At 34.7% G+C, this 20,872-nt stretch overlaps 1 pseudogene; it reads left to right on the top strand.

Annotated features, from left to right (window-relative positions):
• Positions 1-7,083: 7,083 nt before the first annotated feature.
• The window catches only part of LOC109491346, a 163,902-nt pseudogene continuing 150,113 nt past the window's right edge, over positions 7,084-20,872 (top strand).

The raw sequence follows: 20,872 nt of genomic DNA, 5'->3' as shown, positions 1-20,872 counted from the left end.
AGAAAAGAGAAAATAACTACTTCAACTGAGATTTCTCACTGGGCTTAAAAAGGTATGAAATTAAGGGCTGAGGGAAAAGCATTACAATCTATGGCTACAGGATGCCCCCAAATGGGATTGATTTACTCTGTTTCAGGACAAAATTTCAAGCCGATTACTTCACCTTGTGTTACACCAAGCAATTATTTTATTTGAAGGTTTCTTGTGATTGTCTGCTTGTATATAAATGTACCTCTTCTGGCTAAAGACTCACCCTCAGCTCAAGAATAAGAACTGTCAGCAAATCTTAACTCAATCCTAATTCAGGTGCTTGTTATTACATCTGCTCTTATAAATACGACTTCGCTAACTTAATCTGAGCTCTTAGGGATTCCTACATATACGAATTTTTAAAAATCCTGTTATGTTTTAAATAGATGTGTGGAATCCATGTATAATTGCGCACATGTATACATAAATACTTGAAGTATCTCTGACAGTCCACCAGACCTGATTCAAATAACAAAAGGCTCCCTGTTTTACAAATTTTAAAAAGAACAAAACTATGTGCCATTAATTACAAAACATAATAAATACATACTTTTCTGAACACGTTAGGCCGTTTGCTGGGCCCTGGAGAAAAAGCACTATCTGTGATGTCAAGTGGCAAGAATCAGAAATGTCGGGCAAAATGTCCTATGGGAGGCGGTCTTGTGTATTAAGAGGGTGGTAGGAGTTCACTGGGGCAAAGTTTAGGGCTAGAACATAGTGGGTATGATTCCTAGTAAATTCAATGAAAAATGAAAATTACATAGCATACACAAGGGAACTGATAATGTGGTTATGAATTGCTGGCCAAAAAAATGTAAGGCAGGAGAAAGACAAGAAAGGAGATGTAGAAAGGAACGAGAGAATTGGAAGTATGAAAGGAGCTTGAGTTACATCCTGTGGGTGATGCAGAGATATTGAAAGGTTTTAACCAGGGAAGTTACATCATTGGGCTTATAGAATTCTTTATAGAATTAATTTTGTTAGGTAAAGCAAAACAACAACTAAGGACCAAGGATTCCTAAAATAACCTTTATGAAATATTAGGGACATGGGTTTTTTTTGGAGGGGTGGGCATATTTTATGCTGTAACTTTATGATTCTTAGGATTTTTTTTCTTTTAAGTGTCTATTTCCATTATTATGTGACTATAATTGATAGTTATCATCAGCCAAATCATCATGGAATCAGATAAAGCTCTATGGAGTACTTAAAATCTCAACTATACCCTAAAATCTGCACAGGATAAAATATGCACAAGCTCACAGAAGGACTACCATGAGGTTTAACTGAGTGTATATTCATCAACCATTTATCCATTGAATCTTTCACGGATCCATCCATCCATCCATCCATCCATTCATGTATCTGTCATTTATCTACTGCTCAATTCATTAAAATTCATTCACTCCTTTCTCCTCATCTTCTTGCCCTGTACATGTTTTCCCTTCCCAGTGTGTTCTGAGCATCTTCATTTTGAGTTACAAGTCATTTCAGGGTCATCTAATACATTTCTTGCTCCAGACCTGGAATTGGCCATTTATCTAAGAGCTCTTGGTTCCTTTAGGTACAATATTATATTATCTGGGTGCAAGAGATGCTCTTTGTTACTGACTTGGTCATTTTTTATAGGACTTGGCAGTGCACAAAGCTAATATAATATTATATATATACATATATATATATATTCAAAGAGAAAATACATCATGAATCCAGTGATATTTAAATGTTAATGTTGATTAAAATATATACATATAAATGTAGCATGACTCCATTTATATAAAACCCAAGAACACACAAAACTAAGTAGTTTCATTTGCAGATACATAAGTTGGTAAAATAAGGCAAGTAAGTGATTTCCTTTCCAGGCAAGATATGGTTACCTCCAGAAGAGGAGAGGTTGTGATCAGAAGAGGTGTTCAGAGGCTTCTGGGAACGCTGACAATGCCTTTCCCTTGATGGAGGTAGTTATATAAAGTGTCTGTTAACTTTAATTTGCTAGGTTATACATATGTTCATACAATTTACTGTATGTGTTAAAATTCACAGTATAAAGTTAATTTTTAAAAAGTTGCTGTGGCCTGCTCTTCTCAACTTTTCTTAAGCATCACTGATTTTACTCTCCCAACTTTCTTTCCCAACTATTTCAGTGCTATTTTTGAATATTCCATGCTTTAAAAATTCCATGCACAGCATTTGGAGCTTTTTGGAGAATAACACCAAAGACTTCTAATAAGTATGTTTTGGCTTGTTAGATTAGCTTTACTAGGACTTCTTTTTTTTTTTCTGCCTCACACTATTTGTCCACACATGGGTAATAAATAATTACATTTTCTCTCATTAACTGAATTATCAAAGTCCACCATCCTGGCCTGTATATCTTTAATTTCTGCTTAATGTATTTTAAACCAAAAACATTTGCTGAGTGTTTTGTAGTTGCCCAGAACTGTGCCACACACCAGCCAGCAGCATCCCCCCAACCTTGAAAACATATGCATTATGTTGATGAAATATATTGTTGGAAAATTAAATTATTGGGAATTGTTTTTGCACTCAAACTCTATAGTCAGGTAAAAAAAATGCTATTTTTATTTATTCAGATTTAAAGTTATAAGAAATAAATCTGGTTCCTGATATATGTGGTATTTATAATAGGTGCATGGTCTTATAATGGAAAGGTAAATATTATTTTTTATTCACATTAATAGGCTCAAGCAGCAGCACAGTTTTATATTTTTGTGGTTTAGGGTTTTTTTTGTTTGTTTTGTTTTGTTTTTATTGTTTAGAAATAACTGGTAATTGGTGGAGCTGGGATTTGAACCCTGGTCATAGTTCTCTTACTTTATTCCAAGATTTCATTCCAACTTCCTTTATCAAACATACGTGATGCATCAGCCCTACTAATTACCACAAACATGATCCAATCATATGATTTTATGCTTTCATTGCATCTATTTGGTGTCTCTGAACCTTCTAAGTCCAAGAACACTGGACAAATTGGGTTCTCATGTGGATGGATACAATCCAACATACTGACTGAACCTGAAAATATCACTTATAAAACTTGGCAGCTTTTATAGAAGACTCTGTTGCCATTAAAAATGGGATAAAATATACAATTCAATGATTTTTGAGGCATACTGAGTAGTAGAAAGAATCTTGGTTTGGAAGCTGGAAAACGTGGATTTGTATCTAGTCTCTGTTGCTTATGTGAGGTAGTAGGTAGGCAGACAAACTGACAGCTGCCTATTGTTTTAGAGCTCCAAATCCCACTGCACTCTTGATCTAGCCTAGCTAGATCAATGCTCTCTTTCTCCCTTCTTTTTTGTCCAACACACACACACACACATATACACACACATATCCTAGTCATTCTGAGTTTTGCACTGAGCATACCATGAACCTTTCAGCCTCACTGCTAACATGTGGGGAGTTCCCAGGAACTGTCTGATTTCTTCCTGAATCAGCAAAACAGTGTTCTATTGTCTTTGTCAGGGTTACACACACATGAAATAAACTGACCTAAATAAAAATGGGAACATATTATGCAAGGGCCCTCAAAAGAACAAAACACAGCTGAACCTCTTGACGACATCAGATACTGAGATAGGATCTAATTTCTGAGGTAATGCTGGGGTGGAACAAACTAAACTGCAATTTGCTGGAGGCTTAGTGTGCATGAATCTGGGAGTTAAAAGTTCCAAAGGGGAGTCTACCTCCTAGATCTCTACAGGGTTCTCACACTAAAGATCAGAGGAAAATCTTCTCATGCTTCTGGTAGGGAAAAGAGATAAGTGGCCATTTTGAAATTAGCTGGAGTATTCTGTCCTTTTAACCCAGGTCTGCCCTTAAAGGAAACTTTAACCAGTGCCTAACCTATTGGGGTTTTGTCAGATCCTAACTAAACTAGGGGAAGGGAAATACCCAACTTCAGCCCATTCTAGCTTTCTACATAGGGAGGAAAACTACTCTAGCTCCCTATAGTCATCCTGTTCCATCGAAGCGGGGAGGAAAAAACTGAGAATCACTTGTAAGTTTCACAGATGAGAGGCAGGGGCTCATTAAGAGACTGTGGGCTAATCATAGGACTATGGAACACTTCCCCTCTCCACACACCTCACCGCATAGCCAAAGACACCTATTTATCAGAGTTACTTTGACTCACGACATTGTGTCAAGCTTTAAACAAGACATTACAAGGCATACTAAAAGAAAAAGTACACAGTTTGACAAGACAGGGCAAGCATCAGAACCAGACTCAGATATGGCAGAGATTTTGGTATTATCAGACAAGGAACCTTAAAAAGCTATGATTAATAGACTAAGAGCTCTAACATAAAAAGTAGGTAACATCCACAAACATGGAAAGTGAAAACAGAGAGACTGAAATTTTAAGAAAGAACCAAAAAAAAAAAGTGCTGGAGAACAAAAACACTGTGACATAAATGAAGAATGCCTTAGATGAGCTCATTAGTACGCTGGACATGGATGAGCCAAGGATCTTTAAACTTGAGAATATATACATAGAAACCTCCAGAACTAAAAAGCAAAGAGAAAAATCCTAAAAAAGAAAAAGAAAAGGAAGGAAAAAAGATGAGAGCATCTCAGAAATGAGGGACAACTATCCAAGATGCATGTAATGGGAAAACCAGAAGAACAAGGAGAAAGGGGAGGAGGAGGAAGAAGAGGGGAAGGATGAATAGGAGGAGAAATAGAAGAAATATTTGAAACAATAATTACAGAGAATATCCCCCAATTCAATGACAGAAAACAAACCAGAGATCCAGAAAGCCCAGTGACCATCAAACAAAAAATACCCCCCCAAAAATGAAACCAAACCAAACAAACAACAGAAAACTATACCAAGGTGTGTCATATCCAAGAAAAAAAAATTCTGAAAGAAGCCATTGATAAAAGACAACTTTACCTACACAGGAGTATAGATAAGAATTACGTCTGACTTCTTAGAAACCATACAAGCAAGAAGAGACTGGTGATAAATTGTTGAAAGAAAAATTCACCAACCTAGAATTCTGTATGCTGCAAAATTATCCTTCAAAAGTAAATGAGGGGACACCTTACTGGCTCTGTCAGTAGAGCATGCAACTCTTGATCTCAGGTTTGTGAGTTCAACCCCTACTTTGGGTGTACAGCTTATTCAAAAAAAAAAAAGTAAATGAGAAATATAAGAATTTCTCAAACAAACATTGAAAGAATTTGTTACACATAGATCCACTTTTCATAAAATGTCAAAAATAAATTCTTCAGCAAGAAGGAAATTAATATGTCAGAAATTCAGACTATGTAAAGAAAGGAAGAATATTAGAGAAATAAATGTGTTTTTGTTTTTTTTATTAAGATTTTATTTATTTGACAGAGAGAGAGAAAGAGAGAGACCACGAGCAGGGGGAGTGGGAGAGAGAGAAGCAGACTCCCCACCAAGTAGGGAGCCTGATTTGGGGCACAATCCCAGGACCTTGGGACCATGACCTGAGCCAAAGGCAGACGCTTAACCAACTGAGACATCCAGGTGCCCCTGCTTTCCTTTTTTTAATTGATCTAACAGTAAACAATTTGTTTAAAACATTTATATCCTGGTATGTATGTTAATGTTTGTTTATATGGCTTATATAAACATATATATGTATATTTATTTACTTAAGTATAAATCAAATGAATGACGGCAGTGATACAAGGGATAGAAGAGAGGAATTGGAATAGTTTATTACTATAAAGTCTGCATTATCCATGAAGTGGTGCAGTGTTTTCTGAAAGTGGATGAATAGGCAAAGCCCAGAGGATTTTTAGGGTGCTAAAATTATTCTATATGATGCTATCATGTGTATAAATACCGTTACATACTTTCCAAAATCCATAGAATGTATAACAGCAAGAGTAAACCCTAATGTAAACTATGGAATTTCAGTGATAATGATGTGCCAAAGTAGGTGCATCAATTATAACAAGTGTACTGCTCTGATGGTGAGGGAAGCTTTGTATGTATGGAGGCATGAGACATATGGGAACTCTGCTCAATTTTGCTGCTTTTGTGCTAAAACTACCCTAAAAAATAAAGTCTATATAAAAAGGAAAAGATTAAGGAAGAACAACCATGGGGCTTTTCACTTTGGATGAGATGTCAGGCCAGGTGCCTGCCACTGCTACTGAAGCTCTGGCTGAGATCTAATCTGATCTTTTCTGATCCAATCGTTGGAGCTGTAATCAGTGATGATATTTGAAGACTGTTTAGTTGTTCCTTTTAGTTGTAAGAATAATAAGAGTAAAGATTAATCTTTCAGGTTAAGACTAGGTGCCTGGGGTGGCCTGACTTAAGTCTCACAGCTGATAGGCAGGTTCCTTAGAGCAAATGACCATTGACTCATTCTTTCATTACTTCAAGCAAATGTACTTGGTGCCTATGTATCAGACTCTGCTTTGGGGGGAAACAAGACGCATGGGTTATTACTCCCTTCTAGGGCTAAACTGCTCAACTTCAGACATAACCCTTTCTCTCTCTGGGTGCTGACACAGGACCTACACTGCTTAGATTCAAATTAAAGCTTTGCTGCTGTCTGTTATGTGATTGTGTGAAAGTTAATTTGCTCTCCCTGAGCCTCAGTTGCCTCATCTATTAAATGGAAATAATATAACCCATTTCCTTGGGTTGTGTTGAGGATAAAATTAAGATAACCATTGACACATAGTTTCAAACTAGGGTAGTCACGACTGATTGATTGATCTTGCTGACTCTCTGAACTGAGAGAGGGCCAGCCAGCCCAGGGGCCACTGACAGGTGTTAAATAGGGCATGACTCACAGTGCTTTGCAGAGATGGAGGGAATATGCAGTTAGGATTTGTAAGTCCAGAATCTGGCAGTAGGGTTTCCTTCAGTCTTGGATGACACACTGTAAAGTTCTTCCACAGAAAAATTGGTTGCCCAAAGGCCAGCAAGGAGCCAACAGGCCCAAACAGAGTGGTTCCCAGTGGCAGGTACAACCATGCCCAGGTACAAAGCCCACATGGGGCCAGTAGCACCTCAGTTTCCACCAAGGATGCATGGAGAGCAGAGCTGCAATACAGGACTGCACCAGCCCACTTCCACTGAGGAGGCACTGCTGGAACAGTCACAGTGCTGCTGACAGGGTTGGCACTCCAAACCATGGAGCCTACAACCTGGTGCTGAACTTGAACCCTAAGAAGCAATGGGAGCAATTATAGAAATTCTCCATGTTGCCTATTACAGTAGCCATTGTTGTGGAGAGTAGTCATGAGAACAGTAAATAGCTTGTGAAAACATGAGCACATTGGTAGCTTTGCCAGGGACTTAGTGGCCCAGTGGAAAAAGTTGGTTTCTACATAATAGAACATTGAGACTGATGAAATGGACTGCAAAAAGAGCAATTATTGAAAGTGCCCAGGGAGGAGCTTCAGAAGGGGGAGAAAATGGAGAAGGACTACCAAGAAAATTGGAAAGCCTCCAGAAGCTGATCGCATCCTTGACCACAGGCAAGGGAAAAAACAAAATTTAGAAAACTCAGAGCTGGGGAGACCTCAGAAAGTATCTCACAATTGTGAGAGGAGAGATGAGAGAAAGAGGTACCTCAGAGTTTCACCAGCTTATTCTTCTTCTTATTATTATTATTCTTTTTTTTCTTTTCTTTTCTTTTTTCTTTTCTTTTCTTTTCTTTTCTTTTCTTTTCTTTTCTTTTCTTTTCTTTCTTTTCTTTNATTATTATTATTATTCTTTTTTTTTCTTTTCTTTTTTCTTTTCTTTTCTTTTTTCTTTTCTTTCTTTCTTCTTCTTCTTCTTCTTCTTCTTCTTCTTCTTCTTCTTCTTCCTTTCTTCTTTCTTCTTCTCATTCTCANCTTCTTCTTCTTCTTCTTCTTCTTCTTCTTCTTCTTCTTCTTCTTCTTCCTTTCTTCTTTCTTCTTCTCATTCTCATTCTTATTCTTTTTCCTCAGACCAGGAATCTTCTGATGACTGCCATGTTCAGACATGTCTATCATCTGCCTGTCCTCATCAGATATCTATGGACCATTACAGATCTCCAGTGGAGGACCACCAGCCTACTCTTCCACACCAAAAGCCTGGCCACATAATGGCTCCCAAGACAGAATGGGGCTCAGTCAATAATGGCACCTGGTGAGCCCCAGAGGAAAGGGGCTGTGAGCCAAAACAAGGAGCACAAATGTGCCCAAAGGAAAAACTTTTGGAGGATACCAAGGATGACGAGAATTCCCCTGCTTTTATCATCAAGAAATCACACAAGGTGGTCTCCAAAGAGGAAACCAAAGGCAACTCTCAGGGATAGAACAAAGGAGAAAGCACTCCCTAGCAGTGTCAAGAAAGGGAAGGAAAGAAAAGGCAGCAGCATCAAGAAGTTTTTACTCCCCATGGAGATTGCTTTAGACAATCATCTTAAAAAGGCAAATTACAATATCAGAGAAAACCAAACCAAACAAGCAAAATCCAGAGTAAAAACACAAGAAAGGGGCCCATGGAAAAGAGGTTTCTAATAACCTAATGACTTAAGAAGGGAAACTAGAAACTTCTAATTTGGATAAAAAGTCAGTGGGCTTCCTCCCTGAAATTGAAGAGGAAAATATGGATGATGAATTCAAGAAGCCCATCATGTCTTTTGAGTCATACCTTAGCTATGACCAGTGCTGGAAGAAAAAGACAATTTCATTTTTGTGAAAACTTTAATCACTGCACTTGGAGAAAAAATGGACTTACAAAGAAAAAAAAATCTAAAAGCACTAGTTAAAAAAACATGGACCCCATTCAGAAATTATTTAGAGTGAAGGAAAACAAGTCAAGCCAAGTGGAGCTGATTCTGCCAAGCTTGGAAAGGTCCCTGCTGATGTATTATCAGTGTTATCAGACCTCCAGGTTAGAGGTCCATTACCACCCACTTCCTGCCCTTTAATTAATGTTCTCCTTCCAACAAAGCACAAGGCACTCTCTTCAGGAAAAAGAAGTTGACTTACTGAACTCAGAATGAATTCTAAGATGCAGGTACACTCTAGTTCTAAGAGTGCCTATCTCCCCCAAAACAAATAAGAGCAGACAATAGAAATAAAGTTGAATTAGACAGATAAGTAAGGAAAACTATATCCTTGTATATCTGTTAGTAGAATGAGATTCGTACCAGTTAGAAATAGTTGCTGGTGACTTTCTTGCATCTTCCCTTTACAGCCAGATTGTCAACATTTATGGAATCCTGTTTTTAATGAGCACGGTATTAGTAACTACAAAATGAAATGCCACATTTCCTTTAATCCTGGAAATCTTCAGGAAGGCAGTTTACATGCTAATGAAAAAATTTAGAAGTGTGATTCTTCAGTCATAACTTTTCAAGATATTTTGGGAAAAGTGCTTCTTGGGTCCAAATTTACTTTTAATTAGCAATTTTTAACACCATTGCTTTAAATGACATTTCCTACACACCATTTTTAGGTTCAGCAGCACATACATACAAAACAATCAATAAGTGTTCTTGAATTATTTTTTTCAATTTAAGGAATCATAGGTACATTTTAGCTTAGTTTTCAGTAAAGAACAAAGGTTTTAAAATTACTAAAGTTACAAAACATTTATTTAAATAAAAAGTCAAAGTCCTTTGGTCAAACCAGGCTAAAATAAACTATTAAGAATGCCCATTCTCCTAGCTGATAAACCACCTGTGTGTAAAAACAGTCTGAAAATAATATCTATTTTAATAAGCCTCAAAAATAGTAGGCATAAAAAATGGCTATTGAATAAAAAAATGAACAGATATTAATAAAAATGAGCTAATATTAGGAAACATATTTGAAAATTGAAGTGTTGCAGAGATTTAATAAATGGACTTTCCTCAGAATCATAGTTAGGCAAATGCAAATAATTTCTCACTTGCAAGTGCCAACACATATATTGTCCTCCTCCAGACTAATACTTAAATATACATCACAATAAAAACTGGAAGGAACTTAGAATGGAAGAAATTACATAAAAAGTAATATATGGAGAGTGTTTAGAATAATGTGTGGCATGTAATAAGTGTTTTATGCTCTAATTATTATTATTATTACTGCTACTAATTCTATGAATAATACTATAACTTCAGATAAAATAGAAATGTGAAATATCAACAATTTAAAGTTAAAACTGTCAAAGTTTACTTGGAGTGCTTATTTCAATATAAGATGATTGGGTGCCTGGCTGGCTCAGTCAATAAAGCATGCAACTCTTCATCTCAAGGTCATGAGTTCAAGCCCCACATTGGCTATAGAGATTATTTAAAACAAATAAACAGATAAATAAAAATAACAGTATAACATGATTATCTTTCTGGAAAAATTTATACAAATACTCTAAGAACTAATAAGCAAGTATAGCAAGATCCCTAGATACAAGTTTAGTATACAAAATTCAATTACTTTCCTATAAACCAGAAATGAATATTTTGAATTGGAATTTAAAAAATAATAATTTTTAAATTAAAATAATTTTTAAATTTTTTAAATTGAAGTTCATGGATAAATATTATAAAAAATATATGGAATCTGCATGCTGAAAACTACAAACACTGATGGAAGATCACAGATTAGAAAAAGGGAAAGATTTTATTCCTGCTGATGTAAAGATTCAAAACTATTAAATATCAATTCCTCTCAACTTAATCTATAGATTCAGTGCTATCTCAAGGAGGGTAAAAATAACTCTACTCATCTCAAAGAGGACAAAATTAACTCTCCTCATTCCTCATGAATGTTTAAAATGCTACAGTCGCTTGGGAAGAAACTGCAAAAGTTTCTGTACCACTGTGGAAGAAAGATTAAGAGTATTTGGAAGAAAGGAAGAAAGATGAATAGCATTGCCATAAGAATCAGCAATCATGCTCCTAGTTATATACACGAATGATTTGAAAACATGTATTTACATAAAAACCTGCATGCAAATTTTTATAACAACATTATTTATAATAGCCAGAAAATGAAAGCAATTGAAGAGGTCATTCAACAGTTGAATAGAAAACCAACCTGGTATATCTGTACAAGGGAATACTATTCAGTGATAAAAAGGAGTATCTCCTTAAACCATGCAAATATGTGGATGATTTTCAGATGCATACTGCTAAATATCAATGTGGAAGATGTAATCTTCTACTTCAACACATGAAACCAGGCTTATACCATCTGCTATTTATTACATAACTTTTCATTTCCAGTATAAATGAATTGTGGTTTTAGAATTCTTGACCCATTATTTGGGAAATTCTGAAGAATCAAGTCTGAAGTCTACATAATGTATGATTCCATTTATATGGTGTTCTGTAACTGCCAAAATTAAAAGAGATTATTACACATATCGACATTTAACACACTTTTGGTTTAAATAGGGGAAGCACAGAGAAATTTTTAAGATGGTAAAATTATTATTTGTGATACCTAGATGCAAAAATTTTCAACAAACTGTTAACAAACCAAATTCAACAATCCATTAAGAAAGATCATATACCATGATCAAGATTTATTCCAGGATGGAAGGATGGTTCAATATCTGCAAATCAACCAATGTGATACACATTGACAAAATAAAGCTCAAAAACCATATGATCTTCTAAATAGATACAGAAAAAGCATTTGAAAAAACTGAACATGAACTTATGGTAAAAACTCTCAACAAAGTGGTTATAGAAAAAAATTATTTCAACATGATAAAGGCCATATATGAAAGCTAACACAATACTTAATGGTGAAAAGATAGTACTTTTCCTTTGAGATCAGAAATAAGACAAGATTTCTCTCTCACCATTTTTATTCAACATAGTATTGGAAGGACTAGCCAGAGCAATTAGTCAGAATAAATAAATAAAAAGCATACAAATTGGAAAGGAAGAAGTAAAACTATTGGCAGACCACATGAGTTTATTTATAAAAAACCCAGAAGACCTCACCCCAAATGTTAGAACCAGTAAACAAACTTATTCAGTAAAGTTCAGGGTATAAAATCAATACACAAAACTCAGTTGCATTCTTATACACTGATATGAACTATCAGAAAGATAAATTGAGAAAACAACCACATTTACAGTTGCATAAAAAAACCAAAAAATTAAAAACAAAGAAAATCTAGGAATTAATTTAACAAAGTAGATTAAAGATCTGTACACTGAAAACTATGACATTGATAAAAGAAACTGAGGACGACACACACAAATGGAAGAATACTTTATGCTCGTGGAGTAGAAGAATTAATATTGTTGAAATGTCCATACTATCCAAAGCAATCTGCAGATTCAATGCAATCCCTATCAAAGTTCCAGTGGAATCTTTCACACAAATAGAACAAATAATCCTAAAATTTGTGTGGAATCACAGAAGACCCCAAATAGCCAAAGCAACCCTAAGAAAGAAGAATAAACTTGGATGCATCATGATTCGAGATTTCAAACTATATTCACCACTAATTCCAAACATTTCATCCTTCCAAACACAAACTCTGTATACATTTTTCCCATTTCATCAGCGCCAGGTAACCTCTAATCTCTATGAATTTCTGTATTCCATATATTTTATTTAAATGAAATCACACAATATATATTCTTTTGTGAATGACTTATTTTATTTAGCATAATGTTTTTAAGGTTTATGTGATAACGTGTCAGAACTTCATTAATTTGTATAGTGGAATAATATCTGTTGAATATATACTCTATCTTTGTCAGAAATTACAAACCAAGTAATTTCAAGAGCATTTTGGGAGTTCCAGTGTTTCCATTTTTGAAAAAATAAATGGCTGTGTTGAAGCTGTAGATACCACTTTAGGTAGTTTTGGCATCTCTAAAATATTAAATCTTCTTACCTATGAACAGTAGGATATCTTTCAACTAATTTTAGGTTTTCCCTGATCTCTTTCAACAATGTTTTGTAGTTTTTATTGTACATATATTTCACTTTGTAGTTATATTGATTCCTCAATATTTTATTTTTTTAAAAGATTTTACTTATTTATTTGACAGAGAGAGAACAGCAGAGGGAGAGGAAGAAGCAGACTCCCCACTGAGCTTGAAGCCCAACTCAGGACTCGATCTCAGGACCCTGGGATCATGACCTGAGCCTAAGGCAGACACTTAACTGACTGAGCCACTAAGCACCCCTCGATATTTTATTCTATTATATGCTATTATAAATGAAATTGCTTTTAAATTTCCTTTTATGAATGTTCATTATGAGAGTATAGAAACACAACTATTTTTTTCCTTTTGATCTTGTATCACTCCACATTGCTGAATTTATTTAATAGCCCTAGTAGCTTTTTGGGGGTTATTTGGGGTTTTCTATATTTAGGATTATGCCATCTGTGACTTGAGATAGCTTTACTTCTTTCTTTCCAATTTGGAAGCTTTTATTTTGTCTGTTTTCCAACTGCCCTGGCTGGAACTTCCAGGACAATACTGAATAGTAATGATGACAGTGGGTATCCTTGGCTTGTTCCTAATCTTAGCAGAGAAGATTGCAGTCTTTTACCAATGAGCATAATGCTAGTTGTAGGGTGTTCATTAATGCTTCTTATCGTATTGTGGAAGTTCACTTCTATTCCTAGTTGTCTAAGTGTTTTTTCATAAAAGGTTGTTGACTTTGTCAAATGCATTTTCTACATAAGTTGAGGTGATCGGGAGTGTGTTTGTGTGTGTGTTTTCATTAATTCCATTTAAATGGTATGTTATATTGATTTATTTTCTTATTTTGAATTCCCTTGCTCCTTGGGATAAATTCCACCTGGCCATGATATATAATTCTGTTAATATACTACTGTATTCATTTTGCTAGTCATTTTTAAGGATTTGTGCATCTATATTTATAAGGGATATTGGTCTGCAATATTCTTTCTTGTGGTGTCTTTTTCTGGCTTCTGAGTAATGTTTGGCTTATAGAATCAGTTAGGAAGTGTTGTCTCCTATTTCTGGGAAGAGTTTGAGATGTATTGGTGTTCATTCTTCTTTAAATGTGTTTAAAAATATAGTGTATTAATGGAAAATTTGAGAAGTATAGTAAGACCAACAGAGCCAAGACATTTTCCACTGAAAAGATCATTTGTTATTCATAGTTCTCAAAAGACTAGGGCATGACAGGACACAGAGGGGGCACATGGTATTAGAAGGGAGGTGGGGGTCAGTAGTGTATCTTCCCAACTGAGAAGACACTTTAATGCTTTAAAATGAAGGAAGCCACTCCATACCATTTACACGGAGTTTTAGTCAGGGTAACTTACAAGGGCAATCAAGCCGACATACAGTATACCGTCATTCTCCGCCCCTATTCTCCACCCGTATCCAGAACTTAATCCCCAGCTTTTATGGAATGAGGGGTATAGTGGTGAGGACACAGGGTGGTTATCTAAAGTGGCGCCATCTGTGCGCCAGAGGCTCCCTTCTATTTATGTAAAGTGACGCCACCTGTAGGCCACAGAGGAGAACAAGATGGAGGACCGAAGATGAACTCAGTGTTGTCAGCACTCCGAAACATGGTAAAGCACTGAGGTGGGTCAGGAGGCAGAGAGGGGCAAGATCCATGGGTAAGATAATTTATTGTGGTTTCTGCAGGAAATAAAGGGAAAGGCAGGATAAGGAGGTTTAGTACTGGCTAGTTTAAATCATATCAGTGGGCTCCAAGGCACAGAGGCTGTCCCTAGTTATTTCGAACCTGGCCCCTGGGAGGTTAGGGCAAGTGAATAGTGGCCCAGAGTGTGAAAGCCTGACCAAGATGGTGGTAAGAATGTGGGCTCTGGATTGGTTAGTTTGTATTCGCCAATTGCACTTTCAGGAGAATAAGAGGATTGTTAATTAGCTGTAGGAATCTGCTAACTGGTTGTTTTCCTGTTGTTGAGTTTTAAGAATTCTTTGTATATTTTTAATAACAGTTCTTCATCAAATATATTTTCTATAAATACTTCCTCAGAGTCTGTGGCTTATTGTCTCATTCTTACAGTCACTCACAGAGCAGATTTTAAAAAATTTAATGAAGTGCGACTTATCAGTTACTTCTTTCATAGATTGTGCCTTTGGCATGATATCTAAAAAAGTCATCCTTGGGGTGCCTGGATTGCTCGCTCGATTAAGCGTCTGCCTTCCACTCAGGTCATGATCCTGGGGTGCTGGGATTGAGCCCCACATTGGGCTCCCTGTTCAGCAGGGACTCTGCTTCTCCCTCTCCCTCTGACCCTCCCTGCTACTTGTGCTCTTGCTTTTTCTCTCTCAAATGAATAAATAAAAAAAAATATTTTTTTAAAAAAATAAAAACAAAAAACTCATCCTTGTACCCAAGGTCATCTTGATTTTCTCGTATGCTCTCCTCTAGGGATTTTACAGTTTTGTGTTTTATATTTAGGTGTATGATCCATTTTGAGACTTTTTTTTTTTTTTTTTTTTTTTGTGGTCAGGAATTAAAGACCTGTGTCTAGAGATTTTTTTTTTTTTTTTGGTTGTTGGTATTCAGTTGTTCCAACATCATGCGTTGAAAAGACAGTCTTTGCCCCATTGTATTTTCTTTAATTCTTTTTTTCAAAAATCAGTTGATTGTATTTATTCTGTTCTACTGTTGGACTTCATTCTGTGTAACTTAGCTATTTCTCTATTTTTTCACCACTACTATACTGTCTTGATTACTATGCCTTTATATCAGGTCAGGTTCTCTCAGTGTTCTGACTTTCTTCTCTCTCAGTACTGTGATAGGTATTATGGGTCTTTTGCCTCTCCATATAAGCTTTAGAATTAGTTTATGGATATGTACAAAATAAGTGGTGAGATTGGATTTGAGATTGTAATGAATCTATAGATCAAGTTGGAAATAACTAACATCTTGACAATATTGAGTCTTCCAATTCATGAACATGGAACATTTCTCCATTTATTTAGTTCTCTTTATTTATTTCATCAGAGTTTTGTAGAAACTAGATCTTTATCTAGATCTTGTACATATTTTTTAGATTCATATATAAATAATTGGGAGGTGCTAATATAAATGGCATTACATTTAAAAATGTAATTTCAAATTCTACTTGTTCATTACTGGTATATAGGAAAGTGATTGACTTCTGTATAGTAACTTTCTATTCTAAAATCTTGTAATTACTTATTAGTTCTAAGAATTTTTCCCCCAACTATTTTGGATTTTCTACATAGGTAATCATGTCATCTGTGAAAAATTTTACTTTTTGTTTGCCAATCTGTACACATTGTTTCCTTTCTTTTTCTTTTCCTCTCATTATTCTCATTCTTTTCTGTCCCTTCCCTCCCTTCCCAAGTCCCCTCCCTTACCCTTCCCTTCCCTTCGCTTCCCTTCCCTTCTCTTCTCTTCTGTTCCCATTCCTTTGTGCATTAGCTAGGACTTCCAGTACAACATTGCAATATTGACAGGGCACATTTTTGCCTTGTTCCTGATCTTGATGGGAGAACCTCTAGTCTCTTACCATCAGTTATGATATTACCAATGGTTTTTTGTAGATGTTCTTTTTCAAATTGAGGAAGTTCCCTTCTGTTCTTAATTTACAAGAGTTTTTATCATGAATAGGTGTTGGATGTTGTCACATGATTTTTTTGCATTTATTGAGATGAAATTTTAATTTTTTCTTCTATTAATTTGACAGATTACATTAATATTTTTCAAATATTTAACCAGCTTTGCATACCTTAAATGAATCTCACTTGGTTGTGGTAAATAATTCTCAACATTGGATTCAATTTGCTAATATTTTGCATAGGGTGTTTCATCTATGTTTGTGAAAAATGCTGGTTTGTAATTTTTTGTTTTGTTTGTAATATCTTTGTCTGGTTTTTGGTGTTAGGGTAATGCTGGCTTCATAGAATAAGTTGGGGAGTATTCTCTCTGCTTCTGTCTTTCTAAAAGAGATTATAGAGAATTTGTATAATTTCTTCCTTAAATATCTGATTGATTTCATCAAAAAACCAGCTGAGTCTGAAGTTTTCTGGCTTTGGAAGGTTATTTATTGAATTTCTTTAGTAAATATAAGCCTCTTTAACTGATGTATTTCTTCTTATGTGAGTTTTGGCAGATTGTGTCTTTCAAGGAATTGATTAATTTCATCTGGGCTATCAATATTGTGGGCATAAGGTTGCATAATATTCCTTTACTATCATTATAATGTCCACAGGCTCTTTAGTGGTGTTCCTCTTTCATTTCTGATATTAATAATATGTGTCTTCTCTCTATTTCATCCTGTTAGAGATTTTTCAATTTTATTGATCTTTTCAAGGAACTAACTTTGAGTTTTATTGATCTTCTCTATTGATTTTATTTTTAAATTTCATTGCTTTCTTTTCGATTTTAACCATTTCTTTAGCCTACTCTGGATTTAATTCACTTTTCTTTGTCTAGTTTCCTAGAAGTTTAATTTGCTGATTTTAGATCATTCTTTCTAACATATGCATTCAGTGCTATAAATTTCCCTCTAAGCCCTGCTTTTGCTGCATCCTACAAATTTTGCTAAGTAATGTTTTCATTTTCATTTAGTTGAAAATATTTTAAAAATTTCTCTTCTGAGTCAATTTTAGACTCCTGCTTTATTTAGAATAATTTGGTTAACCCAAGTATTTTGAGATTTTCCAAAGCTGTTATCAATTTCAGAAATGGCTACTTCTCCCTCACTGCCAGAAGCACAGGGAATTTTTTTTCAGATATCCAATGTGAGAACCTATTAGAATAACTAGATGTTAAACTCACAAAAGTGTCAAGGCTCCCTATTATTGAGTCACCCCATATCTTTTTTTTTACTCATATTTGTTCACACCAAGCCTCCAACAATTCCCCAATTGTAGTTCAGGGTTTCCTCTCATCCTGTGGGATCACATGAGGTTTCTCCTCATGCATTTTTGCTCCAGGAAGTCATTATTCTCTTTATTCCCCTGTCTGTCTCTATTTTTTGTGGCAGTTGTTTGCCCCATGACTCACTTTTCTGATGAATCTGAGAAGTATTGTTGATTTTTCAGTTCACTCTGTTTTTCACTTGTTAGGTTAGAGTAGCAAATTCCATGATCTTTACATGCTAGACCAGAAACTGGCAATCTCTGCCTTTTGAATGGAGAAATAATCCATTTACATTAAAAAATTACTGATAAAAGAAGACTTACCTCTCCATTTAGATTTTTTGAATGTTTTTTTTTCTGTATGTATTATGCCATTCTGATGCTTCTTATTTTCTCTATTATTGACTTCATTTGTACTTATTTGATTTTTTTTTTTTGGTAGGGAATCCTTTTGTTTCCCTTCTTATTTAGTTCATGTGTATTTTTTTAAGGTATTTTCTTTATGGTTACCATAAAGTTACACTTAGCATCTTAGATTCATAGCAGTCTAGTTCAAATTGATATCAACTTAATTTCAAGAGCATTCAAAAACTCTACTCCTATACATTTTTACCATCCCCCAAAATATTGTCACAAATTACATCTTTAATTACGGTGTTTCCAATAGCATATTATGATTATTTTTATGCATTTGTCTTTTAAATCCTATAAGAAATGAAAGTGTAGTTACAATCTAAAAATGCAATACTGACTTTTATACTCGCCTATGTATTTACCTTTACTGGAGATTTTTATTTCTTCATGTGGCTTTTAGTGTTTTCATGTGGCTAGAATCATTGTATTTCAATCTGAAGGACTCTTTTTTTCATGTTTTTTTGTAGGGCAAGTATAGAGATAACTAACTCCCGTATCTTTTGTCCAATTGTGAATGTCTTGATTTCTTATTCATTTTTAAAGAATAGTTTTTCAGGTTATAGATTTCTTAGGTTTTTTTTTTCCTTCCCAGCACTTTATGTATTTCATTCCATTAACCTCTATCCTTCAAATTTTCTGATGAGAAATCAGCTGCTATTAATCTTGAGAATCTCATGCACCTGATGAACTGCTTCCCTTTTGCTGCTTTGAAAGATGTCTAAAAAATCCCCCAATTTTGAAAACTAAATAACACATTTCTAAATTACCCACAGGACAAAAAATAAATCAAAAGGGAAATTAAAATGTATTTTAAATTGAATCAGAATGAAAATGCTTTGCGTGATAACCAAAAATTAATGGGTCATTGTTGAAGCAATTCATAAGAGAATTTTACATCACTGAATGGAAATATTAGAAAAGAAAAAAGGTCACAAAATTAGAACATCACCTAATTAAACTGAAAGAAAGCAGAAGAAATCACAGGAAAAATCACAGAAAATTATTAAAACAAAAAAGTAAAATTATAAGAACATCAATGAAACAAAAAGCTAGATCTTTGAGAAGATAAATAAAATTGATAAATTTCTATGCAGGACGATCAGGAAAATAGATGACATAATTGACAAATATCAAGAATGAAAGAAGTGATAAAACTGTAGATTTTAAAAATTAACAGATAATGAATCAATGTTATTAACAAATTCATTCCAATAAACAAGAAAGTGAGATAAAATGTACAAATTACTTTTTAAAAACAAACTACCTAACTCACTCAAAAAGAAATTAATAAATTGGCCCTGTATCTATTAAAGACAATAAATTTATAATTTAAAACTTTGCTACAAAAATACTGGTGAAGTATATCAAATAAGAAATAATATCAATTCTATACAAATTCTTCTAAAAAAATGAAGAGAAGTAATACCTCTTATCCCATTCTTTGACATCAGAAGTACCCTAAAACCAATGACAAATAAAGAAAAATAGAGATCAGTGTTACTCATGAACATGCAAAAATCCTAAATAAAATTTCAGCAAATCAAATCCAACAATATATTAAAAAGCTAAGATATAACAACCATGTGCCAGTTATTTCAGGAACATAAGATTGATTTGTCATTTGAAAATCAACACACATATCACAATATTAATAAATATAAAAAAGATAAAACCCCATGCCTATCCCAATATGCAGAAAAACGATTTGTCACCACCCAGAACATTTCCCTAATAACAACTTTGAGCAAATTGAAACAGAAAGGAACTTTCTCAGGGGTTTATATCTGATCATGTGGGACCTCAGAGATTAAGATAGAGATTTTGGCTCCTGCATAGGTAATATACAAGATCATTGTGTAGTCAGAAATGGAGTGAAGGTTCAAACCTGGCCTGTTTGATTATATAACCAGGACCCCTGTCAGTCAGGCTAGGTATGGCAGGCTCTGAAGCTGATACACAGAGCTCTCCTGTGATTCACAATTTAAACATTTGTGGGAGTGTGAATTATGCAGGAACAGGTTTTCAGTGGCCAAACATAATTACACATTATTTCAAGCTCTTTGTATTTCTCAGACTTCATGAGCAGGGAGGATATGCACTTACCCATTCTCCCTTTTTTATCAGGCCTTGTTGATTTACGTGAGAAGATCAGGATTCATTGTTTCTGTGCCCCTCCTCCTTCCCTCTTCTCTTCAGCTCTGTAGGGGTGAAATATTGTGAATGTGCATGTTTAATATTTGTGTGTGTGTGTGTGTGTGTGTGTGTGTGTGTTTATGTTCTGATACAGAGTGAACAGGAACCAGCCAGACGTAATGGGCTAGAATAAGTGGCTGATCAATCCAAACAGCTAAGTATCTGCTTTCTGTATATACTTAATGTATATTCAGTGTCTAACCATATACTTACTGATATAATTCTCTAATTGTATCATGTGTATATGACTTTATTATTGATACACACTTTGAAAAATATTTTATTGTGATAAAAATGCATAACATAAAATTTATCATCTTAACAATTTCTAAGGGTAGAGTTCAGTAGTGTTAAACATATTCACATTGTTGTAGAACCAATCTCCAGGACTTTTTTTATCTTACAAAACTGAAACTCTATACTAATTA

This window comes from Ailuropoda melanoleuca, chromosome 2 (assembly GCF_002007445.2).
Source record: "Ailuropoda melanoleuca isolate Jingjing chromosome 2, ASM200744v2, whole genome shotgun sequence".
NCBI classification, from domain to species: domain Eukaryota; kingdom Metazoa; phylum Chordata; class Mammalia; order Carnivora; family Ursidae; genus Ailuropoda; species Ailuropoda melanoleuca.
Note: the sequence above shows the minus strand (reverse complement) of the source record. Positions and strands in the feature narration are given on the sequence as shown.